This window comes from Lactuca virosa, chromosome 8, assembly GCF_052849685.1.
Source record: "Lactuca virosa cultivar CGN04683 chromosome 8, Lactuca_virosa_CGN04683_v6, whole genome shotgun sequence".
NCBI lineage: Eukaryota > Viridiplantae > Streptophyta > Magnoliopsida > Asterales > Asteraceae > Lactuca > Lactuca virosa.
The window spans coordinates 122,838,641-122,859,312 of record NC_136433.1 but is presented as its reverse complement, the minus strand read 5'-3'; the positions used below and the strand labels follow the sequence as shown (position 1 = coordinate 122,859,312).

General features: G+C 39.3%; 1 pseudogene; it reads right to left on the bottom strand.

Moving 5' to 3' along the window:
- The window catches only part of LOC145130797 (acyl-CoA-binding domain-containing protein 5-like), a 79,009-nt pseudogene extending 61,788 nt beyond the window's left edge, over nucleotides 1-17,221 (bottom strand).
- Nucleotides 17,222-20,672: the final 3,451 nt, after the last annotated feature.

The window sequence follows — 20,672 nt, the reverse complement described above, 5'->3', positions numbered from 1 at the left end:
TATGATCAATTCCGAATGACATACCACATGAACAAGGAGGAAGTCACACTCAGCAAGCTTCAAGGACTTTTGAAGACCGCAGAAAGTGGTCTTAAAGGTAAGTCGATTGTTACTACTCTTACACCTACCGCGACCCCTGTCTTGGAAAGCGGGCAAGGCAAAGGAAAGAAGAGGAGGAGCCCTTCGAAGGGTACCAAGGGAAAGTCCCTTGATGGCTCCTCTTCAAGTGGAACCAAGAAAGGTTTCGTTACTCCTTCTACTAACCCTAAAGAGGCTGAATGCTTCTATTGCCATGAAAAGTCGCACTGGAAGCGAAACTGCCCAAAGTACTTGCAAGATGTTAAGGATGGGAAAGTGAAACCCAACCATGTAGGTATTTACACTATATTGTCTAATAACTCACACTATTCTAATTCTTGGGTCCTTGATACAGGTTGTGGTATTCACATTTGTTGTGATTTGTAGGGACTAAGAAGAAGTGAGAATGTGGAGCATGGGAAGATAAACTTGATCATGGGAAATAGGAAAGTTACACCTGTCACCAAGATTGGAGTTTATTATTTGTTGCTAAGTAGTGGGCTTACATTAGATTTGAATAAATGTTGTTACTCGCCTGAAATGGCAAGAAATATTATTTCCTTTCAAGGTTTGTACAAACAAGGTTTTACCTTTTCGTTTGATAATGAATGTGGTGGTATTAATGCTTTCTTTAATAATGTTCTTTATTTTAAAGCAATACCTTGTGATGGTGTGTATGAAACTATGTCGGTTGTAGATAACCTAGGAAATAATGTGTTGTGTATCGATTCTTCCTCTAGCTTGGATAAAGCATCATTATGGCATTGTCGTCATGGACATGTGAGCAAGAAACGCATAGGCCAACTCCAAAAGGATGGAGTCTTGGAGTCATTTGACCTAAATTCAGATGATAGTTGTGAATCTTGTTTGCTTGGGAAAATAACAAAGTCACCCTTCACTGGTACTTGTGCTAGGGGTGAGAGTTTGTTGGACCTCATACATACTGATGTGTGTGGACCCTTCAGAACCGCCACAAGATATACTAACCGCTTTTATGTGACTTTTACTGATGATTTTAGTAGATATGGATATGTCTACTTAATCAAGCATAAGTCAGAAACCTTTGAAAAGTTCAAGGAGTTTAAACAGGAAGTGGAGAATGAGTTGGCCAGGAACATTAAGATGCTTCGATCAGATCGAGGTGGTGAGTATCTTAGTACAGAGTTCCTTGACTATCTTAAGGAATGTGGGATTGTCTCACAATTGACACCTCCCAGGACACCACAACTTAATGGTGTGGCTGAGAGGCGCAATCGAACCTTGTTGGATATGGTTCGTTCCATGATGAGTCGAGCTTCGCTACCAATCTCATTTTTGGGGTATGCCTTAGAGACTGTTGCCCATATCCTTAATCTAGTCCCTACAAAGAAGGTTTCCAAAACACCTCATGAGATGTGGACTGGAAAAGTTCCCAATCTAGACCACATCAAGATCTGGGGTTGCGAGGCTTTTGTGAGGTGTGAGACTCATGATAAGCTCGAACCTCGAAGTGAGAGGTGTATTTTCATCGGCTACCCACAGAAATCCTTTGGTTACCTCTTCTACAGACCCAATGATAATATGGTCTTTGTAGCAAGGAGAGGAGTCTTTCGAGAGAGAGAGTTCATAATCCAAGGAAACAGTGGGAGGCAAATTGACCTTGAAGAAATTGAAGAGTCAAGTGGTGAAGGAACCTCAAACCCTAGCAATCAACCTGAGGAGGAAACTCCTGTTGATCCGACAGATGAGTCTGTACCTCTGAGGCGTTCCACGAGAGTTAGGAATGCACTTGAGCATTACTATGGTTTCTATATTACTACGGAAGGTGATACACATATCAGTGATAGCACACTGGTAAGCCTGGATGAACCTAACAGCTACACGGAAGCCATGGCAGGCCTTGAGACTGCTAAATGGAAAGAGGCTATGGTGTTGGGTCAAAATATTGTTTATACTTTGCTTTTCTAGGAAAATGTATTTTTATGTCTAGGACCGTAAACAGCTCGGTGTTTACGGCTATATATGTGTTTACGGTTGTGTGTACGGCTGTACACAGGTGTACGGCCGTAAACCCATGTACGGACAACTATATCATATATATAAGGTGAGGAGTGCTTGTGATGAGAAGAAGTCTAAGAGTGGAGAGTATATGGTAGAGAGAGAAAGTTAGAGAGAAGATAGGAGCTTAAGTGTGTGTAAGTTGTGTGTGAATCTTGTATTTGGATCTTCATTCTAATCAAATCATACAAGATTCATCATCATCTTCTTCTCCTTCTTCTTCATTAGATCTGGCATCATCCGTTTGATTGGGATTCCGCACCATCAAACGGATTTGATTGATACACAAGCAGATTTGGGACTTACAAGTGGTATCAGAGCTTGGATTGTATCAGTCAATTTTGCCAGATCTGGAGCTTATTTGATCTTATTTTTGAAGGATTTCTGCGTTTTTGGATAGATCTTGGCAAAATAAGGGGGTTTGTTCTTCGCATTTTTCCTAAAAACAAGTTTTGGATCGAGTTTTGGAGCAAAAAGTGTGAAAAACGTCATTTTCTTCGCATCTGTTGAAGGTGTACGGCCAGTTGAAGGTATACGGCCGCGATCCCGTGTACGGCTAGGGTTTCTCGGTGTACGGCTCAGTGTGCGGTCTTCGGTGTACGGCTGTACACGGGAGTCCGACTTCGGAGTTTACGGCTCAGGAGTGGTTCGCGCTTCGTTCTCGGCAGCAGGAGTCCTCGTAGCATCTCATTAAAAAAAGGCGAAGCGAAATTGAGGGTGTCGGGGATCGAACCCGGGTCCCCTGATTAATCAAACATGCGTCTTACCAGTTGGACTAGCAAGTCCGTTGTTCCAATCCTTCCCAATTTAAATCTTAAGGCGTCGCTGCTTCTTCCCAAGTTTCACATTTTTGACACGTTTAGCCCAAAAATCAATTTCCTTTTAATTTTAAATTCCATTTTCAACCCAAAAATTTTATTTTTTAATTTTTGACTTTTAATTTTGACTTTTTACTTAAAATTTTGACTTTGACTTTTAAAGTTTGACCTTTGACTTTAAACTTTGACTTTCTCGTTTAACCTTCAAATTTTCAAATTTAGCTTTTCGGTTTGACTTTTAAGTTTGACTTTTTAAGTTTGACTTTTAAGTTTGACTTTTTAAATTTGACTTTTAAGGTTGACTTTTGAGTTTTTAGTCAAAGGGCATATTTTTAAAACAATGAGTTCTTCAAACACCAAAGTCAATGAAATTTCTTGTTCTCAAACATGCATTGATAATGTTAAAAATTTACTTGAGCATATCGAATTATTACGCAGAGAGAACGAGGACCTAAAATACGAAGGATATCAACTTAGGAAAGGTCAAAAACCCCTAAAAGAACAATTAGAGACCAAAACCAAGGACTTCCGAAAACTACAAGAAGAATATAGCAATAAATGTACAAACTATAGATATGTAACAGAACAACTTGCAGAGTTAACTGCTGAACTTGACGCATTAAAACATAAGTTTGAAAATGCGGATTTTAATTTCAGAAAATTTGATGCGTCGAGTGAAGTAGTTGCATCAATGATGGAAAATAGTTTGAGATTTAAAAATAATCAGTCAAAGGGTTTAGGGAATGATAAAGTGCCTCCTCCTTTTAATCACACCTATCAGTATAACCCTTTGACAAAAGAGGAAATGGATAGAGAGCCACATCTCAAATATGGAAAACCTATTGTATTTGTGCCGGGATGTGGTCCTCAGGTTGCAAGTACTAATGTTTCTACTTCTTATGCAGATCAACCACTAAGTCATTGCAAGCAAGCAGTCGAAGAGAGTGTGTATGATAATAAAATTGTGTCAAAGTCTGATGACTTAAAATTTTTCGATATATTTGATGATATCTTTGATAATTCTGCCGTGGTTGTGCCAGAAAGTGTTGAGCTGAATGATTCTAATGCTTCTACTTCTTGTGCAGGTAAAGTAACGGAATATGAGAACAAGGAGAAAACTATTGAACAAACCAATGTCTCCTTGAACTCTGAATCTGTTGCTTCTAACTCAGTTACTTCTGATCAAACTGCTGTTGAGAAATACAGGCCACCAAAACAAGCGAAACAGAGTGCTTAGTGTAGGTGAACAAGAGACAAGGCATGGATACGCCACCAGGGGCAGGAAGAAACAACTTCCCAGTGAAGAAAAGGACATGTTTTCATTGTGGAACACCTGGACACATTGACAGACATTGTCCAAATCGCGCATATGTTCCCTACTACGCACATGGTTGGCAGAACGCACCAAGAGGGAGATTTTCCAAAAGGAACCCCTCAAGATCACGTTCAGACAATGGCGACTGGAATGCCACGAAGGGCAAGAGTTCAACTCCCAAGGCCAAGAAAGTAACTCCCAAGGGCAAGAAGGGAATGCCAGCCCAGAAGCCAATTTCAAGAAATGCTCCAACGAAACCAAAACCGGCTAGGTCAAAGTCATCTCGACAGCAGACCTCAAGTTCAAAATCAAGTGCCGAGGCACCCATCCGCTCGAAAAAGAAATAGGTTAAACCCGACTACAGATGGGTACCAAAGGTTCAATCTCCCAAATCATCTAATGCTTCTAATATTTCTACATCTTCTGTTTATGATAAGCAGGATATGTCATGGGAGAGAGTACCTTGCACAGATGACAAAGGTCAACCCATTTTCAAAATGGACTGGGTTCCAAAGACCAACTTATCCTGCTCTGTGGCGGAGCAGCTATGGAGGCATATCATCAGACTTCGGTTTGTTGATAGTGGCTGTTCCAGGAACATGATAGGAGGCATCTCTCAACTGTACAACATTCAGAACTTTTTTTGAGAGTATGTGTACTTTGCGGGAAGGGAAGAAAGGAAGGGATCACTCATGGGGTCAGTGCTTAATGACATGAAGAATTTTCGGATCTGTTCTGAGATTATGCGTGCTGTTCTCAGACCTTCTGGATGCAAATTCAATCGGTGACTTACAGTTTGAGTTTTCTTCTCGATACTCCTGAGTTTATCTTACTCTGTTTCGCTTTGAAGACAATTATTTTCTTTCTTATAGTTTTTCTTTGGTAGGTATTGTTTTGGGAAGTGATATGAAGTATAGTGCTAAAGGCCAATTTATGATGCGTGTAATGCACTAAAGCCGAATTGTCTAGACTCTGTGTTCAATGTGATGGTAGGCACAAAGGATTCAAAAAGGACTAGACATTGATTGACCATGAAAGGACTAGACAATATAGACTTAGATAGTTTCATTTGGACTGACAATACGATGCTCGGGTAGATTGAGCAGTGAGATAAACATGGGAACCTGCGAGATACACTAAAAGTTAATTATATAGAACTATGGCTCAACATTTCCTTGATGTATGGACTCATGTCCTTAATTCCGGTATTGATAGGGCAACTGGGGGTTTTGATAAAGTAGGTCTGTAGGAAATTGTTTTCTTACTTTCTATCTGTCAGTCATATGTTTCCTCCTCTGCGTGATTGGAAGAGATCTGACCTGGATTGCAACATATGCAACTCTAATTCTACGCACCTCTTTATCTATGCAATTCTTTCTATCTGTTAGTCATATGCTTTCTCCTCTGCATGATTGAAATGATCCGACCTAGAACACAGCATATGCAACATTATACCTCTCAATCCCTCTATCCTAGTTAGACATATGTTGTCCCCTCTACGTGATTGAAATAGATCCGACCTTGGACACAACATATGCACTTATTTCTAAATTTGACTTCCTCCTTAATAAATTTTTACTCACCTAAAGTAAGGAGTTCTTTGGAAGTTCTTGATTACCGGGGTATATCGGGAAGTGGGAAACATGTTCTAGTACATCTAAAATTGAACCATTTAATAGGTTGTCTGTATATCTTGTTGCTTACTTTAAGTGGACAACAATATCCTTGGTCGTCGTCAGCTAAATGTCCATTTAGGAATATATATATCCCAATGACTTGTCACTTATAATCTGTCCAAATTGTCAACATCCTTTGTGTTTAAGTGGACCACAATACCGGTGATTGACCAGATCTAGACATGCAGGTGTGTGCTGATAAACGATATTGGATTGCTTGACAACTTTGATCCCAAATATTTTTGTTTTTGTTAAATTTGTTCATAGTTTTCCTCTATGCACAAATTTAGGGGGAGAATTAAAAAAAATTCAAAAATAAAACAAAAATCAGAAAATTGAAAATCCAAAAATAGTATTATTTCCGTTTTATTTATTTCTTGTTCAGAAAAATCAAAAATCCAAAAATATTTTTGTTTATGTTTTAATTTTCAGAAAATATGAAAAATACAAAAATATTGTGTGCTAAGTTTTCTTTTAGTTTTGTTCTATCTTGAAAAGTGTATTCAGATGTAGATAAGACTCATGGAGACTGTATCGGAGAATTTCTGAGCCAAGGCTTCGTCCGTGATCATCAAAGAATTTTCATTCAAAGGGGCAAGAAATGAAGACTATTCTTTCAACATTCAATCTTTCAACCCCAGAAGCAAGGTGAAGCTGCACTTGAAGATTATGTGACAGATTTCATTGAAGCCTCCTCAATCAAATTGCTGCTATCTATGAACCTGCTGAACTGATCCAGAAGATTAGATTTCTCTATAGTTCTCTCTGAAGATTCTCAAGCAGAAAGCGCTATTTTTCAAGAATCTTTTCAAGAAGCCTCCTCACCCAACATGCGTTCAAAGCCAAATCCTGAAGAAAAGCCCAACCGCTCAAGATGAAGTCATTCATTGAAGATTCATCAAGTTTATCTTGAAGTTGTGAAGAATTTGAAGATTAATTCTGAAGCCAAGCTCCCAATGAAGATTAACAAGAAAAGCCAGCTACTTTTTAGGGGAAGCTTGTTGGGTCAATTAGAAAAGAAATCTATAAACCAAGGGGGAGATTGTTGGGTCAAAATATTGGTTTATACTTTGCTTTTCTAGGAAAATGTATATTTATGTCTAGGACCATAAACAGCTCGGTGTTTACGGCTATATATGTGTTTACGGTCGTGTGTACGGCCGTAAAACCGTGTACGGCCAACTATCTCATATATATATAAGGTGAGGAGTGCTTGTTATGAGAAGAAGGCTAAGAGTAGAGAGTATATGGTAGAGAGAGAAAGTTAGAGAGAAGATAGGAGCTTAAGTGTGTGTAAGTTGTGTGTGAATCTTGTATTTGGATCTTCATTCTAATCAAATCATACAAGATTCATCATCTTCTTCTTCTCCTTCTTCTTCATTAGATTTGGCATCATCCGTTTGATTGGGATTCTGCACCATCAAACGGATCTGATTGATACACAAGCAGATTTGGGACTTACATATAGACAGCGAGATACAATCAATGTGTGACACTCAAGTTTGGAACTTGGTTGACAATGTACCAGGTCGTAAGACAGTCGGGTGCAAATGGATCTTCAAGAAGAAGACCAACATGGATGGTAATGTACACACTTATAAGGCGCGACCGGTTGCAAAGGGATTTTCTCAAACTCCGGGAGTTGATTATGATGAGACCTTTTCACCAGTAGCAAAGATTAAGTCTATTAGGGTTATGCTATCCATTGCTGCATTTCATGATTATGAAATATGGCAAATGGATGTCAAAACCGCTTTCCATAATGGAAAGTTGGCTAAGGATGTTTACATGAGTCAGCTAGAGGGTTTTGTCGGCACAGAGTACCCTAATAGAGTGTGTAAGCTTGAGAAATCCATCTATGGATTGAAACAAGAACCTCGTAGATGGAATCTTTGTTTCGATGAGAAAGTCAAAGAGTTTGGCTTTTCGAGGAGTGAAGATGAGTCCTGTGTATATGTCAAGGCTAGTGGGAGTATAGTTAGCTTTTTGGTATTGTATGTGGATGACATACTACTCATAGGAAATGACATCCTAACTCTACAGGAAGTGAAGTCCTGGCTTGGGAAGTGTTTTGCTATGAAGGACCTTGGAGAAGCTGCCCATATCCTAGGGATAAGGATTTTAAGAGATAGGAGTAAAAGACTAATTGGACTTAGTCAGAGTACCTACTTGGATAAGGTGCTGAATAGGTTCAGCATGCAGAATTCCAAGAAAAGAGATTTAGCTATCCAGAGTAATGCCAGATTGAGTAAGACTCAGAGCCCGAGTACAGAGGCTGAGATAGCTGAGATGAGTCGAGTACTGTATGCTTCCGCTATAGGCTCGATCATGTATGCTATGAATTGTACTCGTCCTGATGTGGCCTTTGCATTAAGCATGGTCAGCAAATATCAGGGGAACCCTGGCAAGGCTCACTAGACTGCGGTAAAGAACATTCTCAAGTACCTGCGGAGGACTAAGGACTGGGTCCTTACCCTCAGTGGGAGTGATGACTTGAGAGTAGTAGGGTATAGTGATGCTAGCTTTCAGACTGATAGGGATAATTTCCGCTCCTAGTCAGGCTGGGTCTTTACCTTAAACGGAGGAGCAATTTCTTGGAAAAGTTCCAAGCAGGAGACAGTGGCTGATTCAACTTGCGAATCAGAGTATATAGCAGCAAGCGAGGCAGCAAAGGAGGCTATGTGGCTAAATAACTTCATTGGAGACCTCAGAGTTGTACTAGCTATAAAGGAGCCTATAGAGATTTTCTGTGATAGTGAAAGTGCAGTTGCCTTAGCCAAGGAACCAAGGGATCACGGGCGATCCAGACACATCGACAGAAAATACCATTTCATCAGACATCGAATAGAAGAAGGACTCCTCGTGGAAAAGAGGGTATCATCGGATGAGAACCCGGCAGATCCCCTCATGAAGGGACTGGGCAGGGTTAAGCATCTCCAGCATGCGAGGCGCATAGGGCTGAAAGATGATATTAGTTTTAGTACTTAGATAGATTTGAAATGTGTAAAATGTAATTGACATTTGATGATGAATAAAAGTTGTTGTTTATTTATGAGTAAAGTGTTGCTATCTTTTGTCAATCGTTTACTATCGCTTCATTTTGCATGTTTTGACTTCCAGAATAATTATGTTATGCTATTTCATATTATTCAAATTCTCCACAGTCGGTCATATGTTGGAAGTAGATATGAATCAAGACTGTCATGTAGTTGGTTGTAGATGTCTAAGATGTTGGACATAGCAAAGTGTTGCTACAGCACTCATGAGTGTTCATAAGTTCTGAGTATTGGATTCAACCCACGCTCACTGGTATCACTTCATGGAATTTATCTCGAGTGATCGTGAGACGGTAATATCATATAAGTCTTCAAACCTAGAGATATGAGTTGTTTCCTATGAGTTGGTTATACATTGATTGTACGAAAACGCATTGGTAACTCGATGTTATTAAACGTGCCTTTGTGTATAATTCAACAAGTAGTAGAACAAGCATATGAGTCGAAGTTTAACTGTTCCTTCTTGGATTAGAAGCGATATCTGGGCCCCTCGATGATTTTGTTGTTACCTATGTACCGGGCCCGGTCAACACTAAGTTGATGTGTTCAATTAAGTTCTATGTCAAACAAATCGGAAATCGGGAAACAAATTGCTGGACACTAAGTAAGACTTTGTTCCATGTATTTGTCTGGCTGATATCTAGAACATAGGATTATATGATCACATATCTTAAATGGCGTATCATCATCATCTCAGTTCCGCGAGTCCTTGAAAGAGCTACGATTGCTGATCGGTTCCTGAAGTCATACTTGCAGTTATAGTTATTAGACTTATCCAAGTGGGAGACTGTTGGATAAGGTGTCTAAGTCAATAACTATTTCTGGTATGTACTTGACCCAGTTGGCATGGTCCATTTGGGTTGCATGGCATTGTAACATTTGGATAGACTAAATGAGAGAAAGGACACTTAAGGATTATTAATATATTATAAGTTCAAATATATTAATAATATTATTTAGTTAGTATTGATCAAAGAATTAATTTGGAATTAATTAAGTGATCAAAAAGAGACTAATTAAATATATGGGGTTGATTGTGTAAATCATCTATTCTTGTATAGTGGGCTAATGATCCATGGTTTGTATGGATTGGGCTAAAACCCATAAGGTTCTCCATGGATAGTCCATGGAGGTTACAAACCCATGGATCATGGAATATGGAAAGCCATGACAATTAGGGTTTACATGGTGTAACCCTACTTGTGTCACAACTATATAAAGACCCCTTGTCTAGCAAAATTGGCACTACTACAAGCAAGTAAATAGGGCTAGCCGATTTTGAGGTGTTAGTGAACTTCTCTCAAAGTTATTCCAAGTGTTATTGTGTTCTGTGAGATATTTGAGGCATCACACTTGAGGTGCTAGGCTCACAAGGTTCTCAAGGAATCCAAACAACAAAAGGTATGTTCTTCTTCTAGCATTTATGTTTAAAAAGTTCCCCATGCTATGCTAGATAGGTTAAGAACCTTGGAAATCAAATTTGCATGTATCTTAGTGAAACGTAGATCCAAGGTTTCTAGGGTTGCATGTACACCTTAGGAGTGTTAGAGTGCTCAAAACCCTTCATGTCTATGATCCTTACTTTGTTGAATAAACCAATTAAACATGATTCCAATGATTCTCATTTCACAATCCCAAATCCTTACTGCAAATGTAATAATCCAAGATTCTTTGCCATTTACTGAAATCTGTTAGATTTTAAACTTATATGCATTGATCCTCTTGTAATGACTATGCACAAAAGTCACAAAGACTTGGCAACAAACATTTAAAAAGCATTCCAATGGAGAGCAATTACATGGAAACGAAGTCTCACATTCAAAGTACATTCCTTTGAACATCCTTCTTGCATTAAATTTTCTAATCTTACACAGATTTAATGAATAACTTCCACCTATGGAAACATTTCCTCATTCCCATTTTGACTATCACTTCTGAACAAGAGTTGCCTCCTGTCAGAACATGTCAATATGTTCCTTCCAAAAATTTACACCATACTTCCAATTGTCCATGAGCAACCAATCTTTGGTAATCCACAGATTGTCCTCGACAATTGTTTAATCATTTCAGTCATATCTAGTTCTAGTCCTTTTTTCCCTCTTAATGCCCTAGGCATTTGGAAAATTTAGAACGGATGAATATTACAACACATGTAATCGATCCAATATCCGAAGCATATGGGATACGATTCATGATGTCTCACATAAAGACATGATACCAGACCAGTCTTTCGCTATAATATTTCTATTTCTATTTGCCATGTTCTCATAATTCAGATTATGAAAAGGGATGCCGTAGTCATAATCGAATTTTAGAACGCAAATAATGTAATTATGACTAAATTTGATTAAAATATCACAATCTAAACTTTTTGAATTGGAATGAAGTATAATTTCCTCTCCCTTAATTATAGCAAAACAAGTTTTCAAACCCTGAAAAGTACACTTTACAAGTTGAAACTTATGTTTTCTATAATTAAAATTGCTAACTTGCAATACTTAACATAATAATCATGCTCCCACTAACACGATAATTATTAGCATAACACTTATGCTCCCACTAGCTTTGACATGTATCCAGAAATCAGCTGGACTTCTAGAAATCAATACTTTATTTACTTTCTTACCAAAGTTCAGATTTCTGATACGAGATGCTTTGATAAGACTTTATCAATATCATACACATTTCCTTAGATAGCTCACATGTGTGTCTAAACAATTTTTAGAACTATGAAAAGCGATGCCGTAATCATAGTCTCAATTGTTTAGACCTTTTGCATTTCTCACAAGTCCATGTTAGTGTGCCGGTTAACCACACACGCTCCACTAACGACTTTGAGATTGCAAATATCCCAATTGCTATCTACTTAAAATCTACTTAGCGAACACATTTCCTCACCATCATTTTCATGAATCGGAGAGAAACCTTATGACACTTAGACATTCATGGTGTATATGTTCCTATCCATGTGAATTTGTCAAACCACAATATAAAAAACAAGGTTTGTGACAAATCCAAACTCATATGGATTGAACTTGTGCAATCTTAACTTCTTGCCACTTGGCAGCACAAGGGCCTACCATTGCTTCCAGGTTGTTATGCAAACAATTGAGAACTCATAGAACTCACATGCATAGTCCACTTAACTGGAATGGGCACAGAAACAAGAATATGTCAACACGATAGGTTACAAACCTCAAGTCGTGTGCTAGTGATAAGCAACAGTTTTATTCTTGATTAGTTCTTGAAAATTTTCAAGATCTTTAAGACTCCCACTGACCTCTTGACATATAAGATTCTCTTGTCAAGAACGATTCCTTGACAAAGAAAATATTCAAGAGTTAGTGCGGTTTCTTATCAAGACAAACACTTCACACAATTGGCCTTAGTTGGTCTTTGTTTTATCCAAAACATCACAACTTACCAATTTCAAATGCACAAGAGTAAGAAACATTTTACTCTACATTTGACAAGTCTTATAAACCTTCTTAAGATTATGTCACTCAAGTTACAATATTGGAGTATTACTCTAAGAGTTGTTTTGGAACGAATTATGATTCATCTTTTTATTTAACCATTTCTACAATTCACGAGTCCTCTTCTTAGTCAAACAATTGCACAAAGATTTCCTTAGAGGATCAATTGTGATATGGTTTTTCATAATCATTAAGATGATCATAAAACATGATACTGAAGTACTCTCCCATCTTTACAGATAGGAGAAAATTTTATCTTTCTGCCTAATTTGATTCTTCTCATTCGTCCTGCCATACATTGAAACTTTTCCAATGTTTCAGAATTATACTTAAACTTGCAAGCACAACCATATTTACTAAACTTTAGTAAATCATGACGAATAGACTTATCGTTCTTTGTGGTGGACCTGATCAGCACACAACCAAGTGTACCCGATCTTCTAGTCCTTCACTTGACTCACATATACATGTGGACAAGGAATTAGTCTTAATTTCCCAAATATGAAAATTCTCATTCATCATACAATACAAGTTGCATGATTCCAAGTTTCTATCATACTGAAACTTGGGTGATGAGAATCTTTCCTTATTTGGTAAATTATGATACTACCACAAACGAAAGAATCAAATCCATTTTCCAATATTTCTAGCAATGGAATCATATAAACAATAATTTTTCACAAATGCCATTGTAAGGATATTTAAAAAATAAATAAAATCAAAAAGTTTTATTTTATTTATAAAATTGTGGAAAAACTTATCCTTACAATGCAAACACATATGAAAACAATGTTGTTATTTATTCCTAGGCAATCTATCCCAACTCTTAAGCAACAACTCAAAATTCTGATCACCAAACCATGCGATCGAAATCCATCTTCGCGATCAGAATCAACATATTCTTCTTTTAAGCTTCCTCTCTTTTCTTTTATTCTTAAAACATCAAAATATGACCTAGTCACATCATGTAATAAGAATCTCAGAATAGGAACTTAATAGAGTTAGATAGTGGACTTTACCCGAAGTAGAGTCAAACCTTTTTGACTTTACCATCCTTATGATCAATCAGGTAAATAGGGCAGCTTCGCAACCAATGCCCCTTTCTTTGGCAATAGAAACATATGGACTCTTTGGGAATGGTACACGGGACTATCTCAGACTAAGCCTTTCTTTTTACCATTTGGTCAACCGAGTTGACTATGGCCGATCCCTTTCCATTGGGAAGAGAAAGCTTTTCTGGATTTACAATTTTACCATTATCAATGTCCATGGAAGTTTGGGAAGTCGATCTTCCAATCAAATTTGCTTTACCAGTGCCCTAAATTATTGTTGATTCAGCAGCATCAAGCAAATAGGTAAGATCATTAAGGGTCATGTCATGGTCTGTCATATAGTAGTCCTAAAGGAACTCACTATATGACTTAGGATGTGATTGAAGAACCTAGTCAACAACCAACTTCCTCAAGACTTTGACACCCTACTCTCCCGGCCTGTCTATATATGACTTCATCTCCAAGATGTGAGCACACACAGACTTTGCTTGCCAATAGGGCTTGAGTGACCTTGAACTTGTGGGTTAGGGAGAATAATTGGAGGAGGTGGAGGAAGAGAAGTATGATTTCCATGATCCAATCACGGGACATCATCTTCATTAGGAAAGCTTGTTCCAAGAGATTTGGGAAGATCATAGTTGTCTGAACCAGACATCTACAATGGGAGAAATTCAAGTCAATTGATTTAAGTCCTTAATATAACACCCAATATGAAATATTAAGGCTAGGATCCAAAACAATATTTTATAACTTGAAAGAGGGATGTCATAATTCAAGCTACAAAATATTTGAAGGTTGGTAAATGACGATTTACCAATTTCCACCATGAAAAAGAAAAAAGAATTTTAGGTCTTAAATGGATTGAAACTCCTAGATCCTGTGAGATTCATTGAAATTTTCAATGGCATGTTTAAATCTCGATTGTGCCCTCTCAAGCTTGTGACTGGGATGCCGAGGATCACGAACAAGGTGTGAATAACCATGTAACTTAACTTGGTATCCTTACCTTTATCACCCAATCGATGTGCCATTTACCCACAAGCGCTCCATCGATCTATGATAAATATTAATTCCCCTTTGCCACTCTTACTAGTCCATGTTAGTGTGCCGGTTACCCACACACGCTCCACCAACGACTTGGTAATGTACAAAGTGTAGTTTCATTGGTTAGCACCAATTTCACATTCCCCTAAAGTAACTAAGATTGGGAATTTAATAAGATTTAGTTACTTTATATTTATCATTATACTTTTAATGAAAATTATAGTCTTTGTCCTACCCGTTCGGCTAACGACCCTCCACCAGTCAAGGAAGCGGTGGGTGAGAGTGGACACCCATTAAACTGCCATTTTATAGGCAGAAACCTTATACCCCCCTTATAGACCGGCTTCGTGAATGACGCCTACTAACGGTAAGACTGACTTACTCTTATACATATATATAAATATGGAATTAAAGTTCTAAGGGTTGAATTTTAACTTTTAAAATTCTAAGGGTTGAATTTTAACTTTTAAAATTCTAAGGGTTTAATGTGGAATTAAAGTATTCATGGGGGGGGGGGAACTTTACAAATTCCAAAACTTGAGGGCAAGTTTTGAACAATTCAAAAAAAACTTTTGGTTTCCATAACTTATGAGTTTAAAGTAGTTTTAATGGAAAAGCTCTACAAGTTCCATAACTTGAGGACGAGTTATGGAAGACTTTAAAACATTTAAAAAAATGAGACTCTTCATTTTTCATAACTTATGGAAATCTTATGAGTCTTAAAATTCATAAATGAGACTTTTCATATAACTTGAGGACAAGTTACAAAAACACATGTTATGAACAACTTTTAGATCAATTTGGATCGAAAACAAATTATCACATAATTTTTCTATTAATCTAAACTAACTCATAAGAACAAGATAATTCAAATCATCAATCTTCAAGAAATTAGCATGAACATATAAACTAATACAAATCTTGAAATTATGACAATTATCTTTGAAATTGGATTAGCATGAATATTACCACATCAAAAACAGGTTTATAAGTTCAAAAACACCTTAGGGTAATGTTCCTAGTCCAATTCAAGCCAAAAGACTTGAAGATATGCTGTTAGGGGGTCCAACTCACCGAGTGCAAGAACAAACTCGACGAGTTTGTTGCGTTTGTACATGGACTCGTCGAGTCCCTTAATGGACTCGTCGAGTCCCCTGTCCAGGCAGTAAAAAACTTCGATTTTCAGCCATTTGCATCAAGTATAATTGAAAACAAGCCTTGGCTCTGATACCACTGATGGGTTATAGTATACTACAACATCCTATGGTGCACATACAACCCTAAATACCTTGGATCTATGTTTTCACTAATTATACATGTAAATGGTTTCCAAGGTAATAGTCCTATAACTAGCATGCAATTTACATAAACAATATAAAACACTAGTTAGGATAACATACCTCTTTGCTGTAGCTTGATTCCATGGATCTTATGAGCCTACTGCCCCAAGTGTGACACCTCAAATGGTTAACAAAACACCACCAACAACTTGGAATAACTTCAGAGAAAAGTTCTTATGCTCAAAATCGGCTAACCCTCTCATATGAATCCTTAGGTTCGATTTCTTGAGCTGTGGGGCCTTTTTATATTATGGCTACTAGGGTTACACCATGTAACTCATGACTCTCCATATTCTTCATGCTCCATGGGTTAAAACCTCCATGGAGTATCCATGGGTTACCCCATGGGTTTAGCCCAACATGAAGAACTATGGATCAAAAGCCCACATATATAAGAATGAATGATTTACACAATCAATCCCCATATATTTAATTAGTCTCTTTTGATCACAAAATTTATTCTTAATCAATACTAAGTAAATAATATGATTTCATATTAATATATCAAAACTTATAATATATTAATAAATCATAAATATCCTTTTTCTTACAAAAGTCTATCCAAATTTTTCCGATGCCATGCAACCTAATTATAGTTATGGACTTAGACACTAATCTAACAGTCTCAACCCTCGTATTGGAGATATAAGCCTAAAATCCCGAACAACCCTGATGAAGCAATCTCCTAGCTCTCGCAACTGAACAGAGGGTTGGCCCATGTGAGGCCCTCACTCCATGAAAAAACAGTTCTCCCCTACATGCGGTTCAAAACCTCACCAGCTGGTGCTCGCATTCAATCATGGCCCCATTTGCCCCCAACCAGTCCATCCCGACGATCACCTTCAGTCCTCGCAAGGTTATCGGAACTAGATCAATACAAAACCTTTCCCCGAGCACATTCAGGACACAGTCCTGATAAACCCTCGGAACACTTACGGTACGGTCATCCGTAATCTCCACCTCGAGCGGGGAATCCAAAGTTCCCGGCGCATCTCGAAACTTCTTGCTAAGCGCAAGAGACACAAATGATCGTGTATCTCCCCAATCGACCAAAACATAAGCCGACATACCATTGACCAAAAAGGTCCCTATACATAAGCACAATGTATACATAAGCAATGCAAATAAATATAGAGCAGAGAAGAATAAACACATACCAGCCACGATGTCTGGCACTGCCCGAGCCTCCTCGGTAGTCAACTGAAATACACGGCTCTTCACCGGTGGAGCATCCGCCTTAGCAGGGCGGTCATCGGTGATCCTCAGTATGGCGGGCACAGGCACCACTACCGCTCCTCCCCTCCCTGTAACCTCGGACAATCGGCCCATTTGTGGCCAGTCTGGTTGAAGTGAAAAACAAATCAAGCCCTTCTTTGGGAAATCCCTGATCACGTGGCCCGAATGGCCACATGCGTAGCATCCCGAGCCAGCCCTCCGACAAGCCCCACTATGCGGTTTGTCGCACTTGGCACACCGGTCACGGCCCTGCTGGCCCCTGCTGGAAGGATCCGAGGTCTTAGGCTTTTTAGCCTGACCCACTGCTGTCTGTTCCTGCTCAGGCTTCCACTTGGTGCGGAAGTCCAACTCCATTTCCCGCTCACGGGCCTTCTCCACCATCTTGTTCAGGGTTTTGCACCCTGTAAAGCTCACAAACTCTCGGATATCATCCCTCAGTATGGAATGATACCTCGTCTGCCTCATATCCTCGTTTGTAGCATACTATGGGATCAACAGTGCTCGTTCCCGAAACTTTGCGGTGATCTCCGCCATAGTCTCAGTGGTCTGCTGTAGGTCATGAAACTCCCTCACTAGTTGTTGCACCTCGATAAGTGGTGAAAACTCTAAGTCAAATCGCCTAACAAACTCAGACCACGTCATCTCAGCCACACCGACTGCTCCCACCTGGCTAGTTACCTCGCCCCACAAGTCTCGGGCTTTGTCTCTCAGCATACATGAAGCAAAACTAACCTTTGCCGCATCCGGGAAGGAACTCGTGCATTGGGGGTTCTCTATATCCGCCACCCAGCGTTGGCTAACAATGGGATCCCTGACCCCAAAAAACTCTGGCGCTCTGCACGCCTTGAACTTCCGGAACGAGGTAGTTCGGGCCCTGACCTGACCCGTAGCAATCTCGGCTCTGAATGACCTGAGCCTCTCCTCCATAATCCCCATCATACCTTCCTTGACCGTCCCAAAGATCACTGGGGTAGCATTAAGGATGCCCTTCTTCACCTCAGCTGCAATGAGCTCGTGCAGCCTCTCATCAATAGGCTCACTACCGCTGCCCGACCCGGATCCAGATCCCGATCCTGATCCTAATCCCCCTATACCCAATCGTGTCACCACTATGCTGAATTGAAATGTCATAAATCATAATGATGAGGATACATAATTAGAGGATTCCCTCACACCGGTTCTCCTTGGAGCTTCCAGATCTAACATTGGTTCGGGTACAGGTCATGTGCTTTCAGTAGTACGGTCCCAATACTACCTTCCACACCTACCTGTACCTTCCCCAAGGCCCTACCTTCTAATTCTAATTCATCCCAAAAATAAATCATATCCCACAGACTACCGCATATCTCAAATCCCAGGCAGTCTTAAGATTTGCTCTACTCACATCAATTAGACCAATCATAACAGGTTGCCTTTATGCATGCAAATTATATACAGAAAAGGATCAAATAGACTTTTGAATAAGAGATTCTACCCTAGGACCACAACCAAACAAGGAACAAGAAATAAGGCCAAATCAATCATTCTAAGGCTCTAAGCTCCTAACCGTATACAACTTTTTAAAAGCATACACATAGCAAGATCCATACGATTATCATAGCTCAAATATCAGTATAACATGGCTAATCATATTAGAGAACTGCTTACTTGGCTCGACCAATCACGCGTGTTGCACTCTCCTCTTTTCCATTCATTAAAAGTTTTAACTTTTATTTTATTTTTGAAAACAATCTTACCATTTCCTTAGTTTGAGTCCTGACACACCCGAGAGTGTGCCTGAATCCCTCACACCAAGGCTCTGATACCAACTTATAACAACCCAAATTTTCAAAAGAATTTTTTTTTTTCATTTTTAATTAACCAAAATACTTTCCACAAATCATGAATCCCAAATACAATTGTTTTCAAATTCGTAACAACAACAATTTTATTTCAAAACATTAGAGTGTCCCATAATAACGCCTGAGAGAGAGTGCACACTACGCCATCAAGCCTTGCCCTTTCCCTTGGGCTCAGATGTACCTGAAACAAATCCACAAACTGTAAGCTAATGCTTTGTGAGTTCCCCAGAGCATACCCCACACACAATCCACATAACACATATCATATTAGCTATAAAAGCTACATATATCACATAAGCCATGCATACAACATATAAGGATTCCCTGGGCTCGTCCCCAGGGTCTTACCCCTGGATGACATGGGCTCCCCACATGGTCTTACACCTAAGTGTCATGGGCTCTCCCATGGTCTTTAGTAGGAAAGCCATGGGCTCTCCACATGGTCTTACATCTGGTTCCCATGGGTCTCCGATGTTCTTTAGTAGGAAAGCCATGTGCTCTCCACATGGTCTTACATCCAATTGCCATGGGCTCTCCCATGGTCTTCCATACAAACATACCACATATACAACTAGCATACTTCCTAGTACATAAGCAACTATCATGCCTCATAACATAACCTCAGCTAGTGTATCACATATCATAAAATGGGCCAGCCTTGGTGCCTTAGACCCATTCTTATGGTGAGGAGTCTCACCTCTCAAATGCTGAACTTACAAGCTAAGATCAGAAAAATCCCACGCACTGCTCCAACTCAACTGCCTATAATCATCATGTGATTAACTTTTCACAATCCCGAAATACCATATTTATCCTCAATGTCAACCCTGGTCAAAGTCAAGGTCAACAATCCATGTTAACCTCAACTCGTCGAGTGCATCCAGCAACTCGTCGAGTTAATTGAATAATTCTTCAACTCGCTGAGTCAACTAAGTGACTCGTCGAGTTCATCAAATGTCCAGAAAACCTAGAGTCCATTCTGAACAAAACTCTAATCCTTCACTACACTCCTTCAGAAGCTCGAAATCAGGCAAACCCCACCCCGACTCATCGAGTCGACTAAGGGACTCGGCGAGTTCCTTCAGTCCCTTTTGTGTTCAGTCCTTTTTTCTGGGGTCTATGGTCCCAAACTTTAGATCTAACCTCCCCCAGTGCAGTTACCACGTAAAGTTGCAAAATTTACGTGCATGCAAGGTCTTCCAAGGCCATCACATCAAAACTAAGCTTCCTACAAGGTTTTTGTGCATGGAAAGGGTCTAAGCTGGATAAAGTCGGCAACTTTATGTCGTAGGGGACCTAGAGAGGTCCAGATCTGGAACCATATCCTTGTGATAAGTCCAAATCCGAGTATGACCCCATTTTGCACCAAAAATGGCCATTTACTTCCAAGAAAAGGGATCTAAGCAACTAAAGATCAAGGTAATGAGTTTATACCTCAAGATGATGGCCAATACAGAGTAGATGTCGGATCTACTGCTTCTCTCCTTGCTCCTTCTTCTTCAAGCTCCAAAATCCTTCACAACCACACCAAAATTGCTCACAAAAGCTCTCTTTCTCACTCAAGAAGGTGCAAGGTCCAACTAGGCTTTACTCTGGCTAATGAAGTGGTAAGGGAGGCCACAAGAGGCGGGTTATGTTCTTTAAATAGGTTGCAAACCCTAAAAATTAGGGTTTGCCTTTACATCACCTACTCGTCGAGTCAA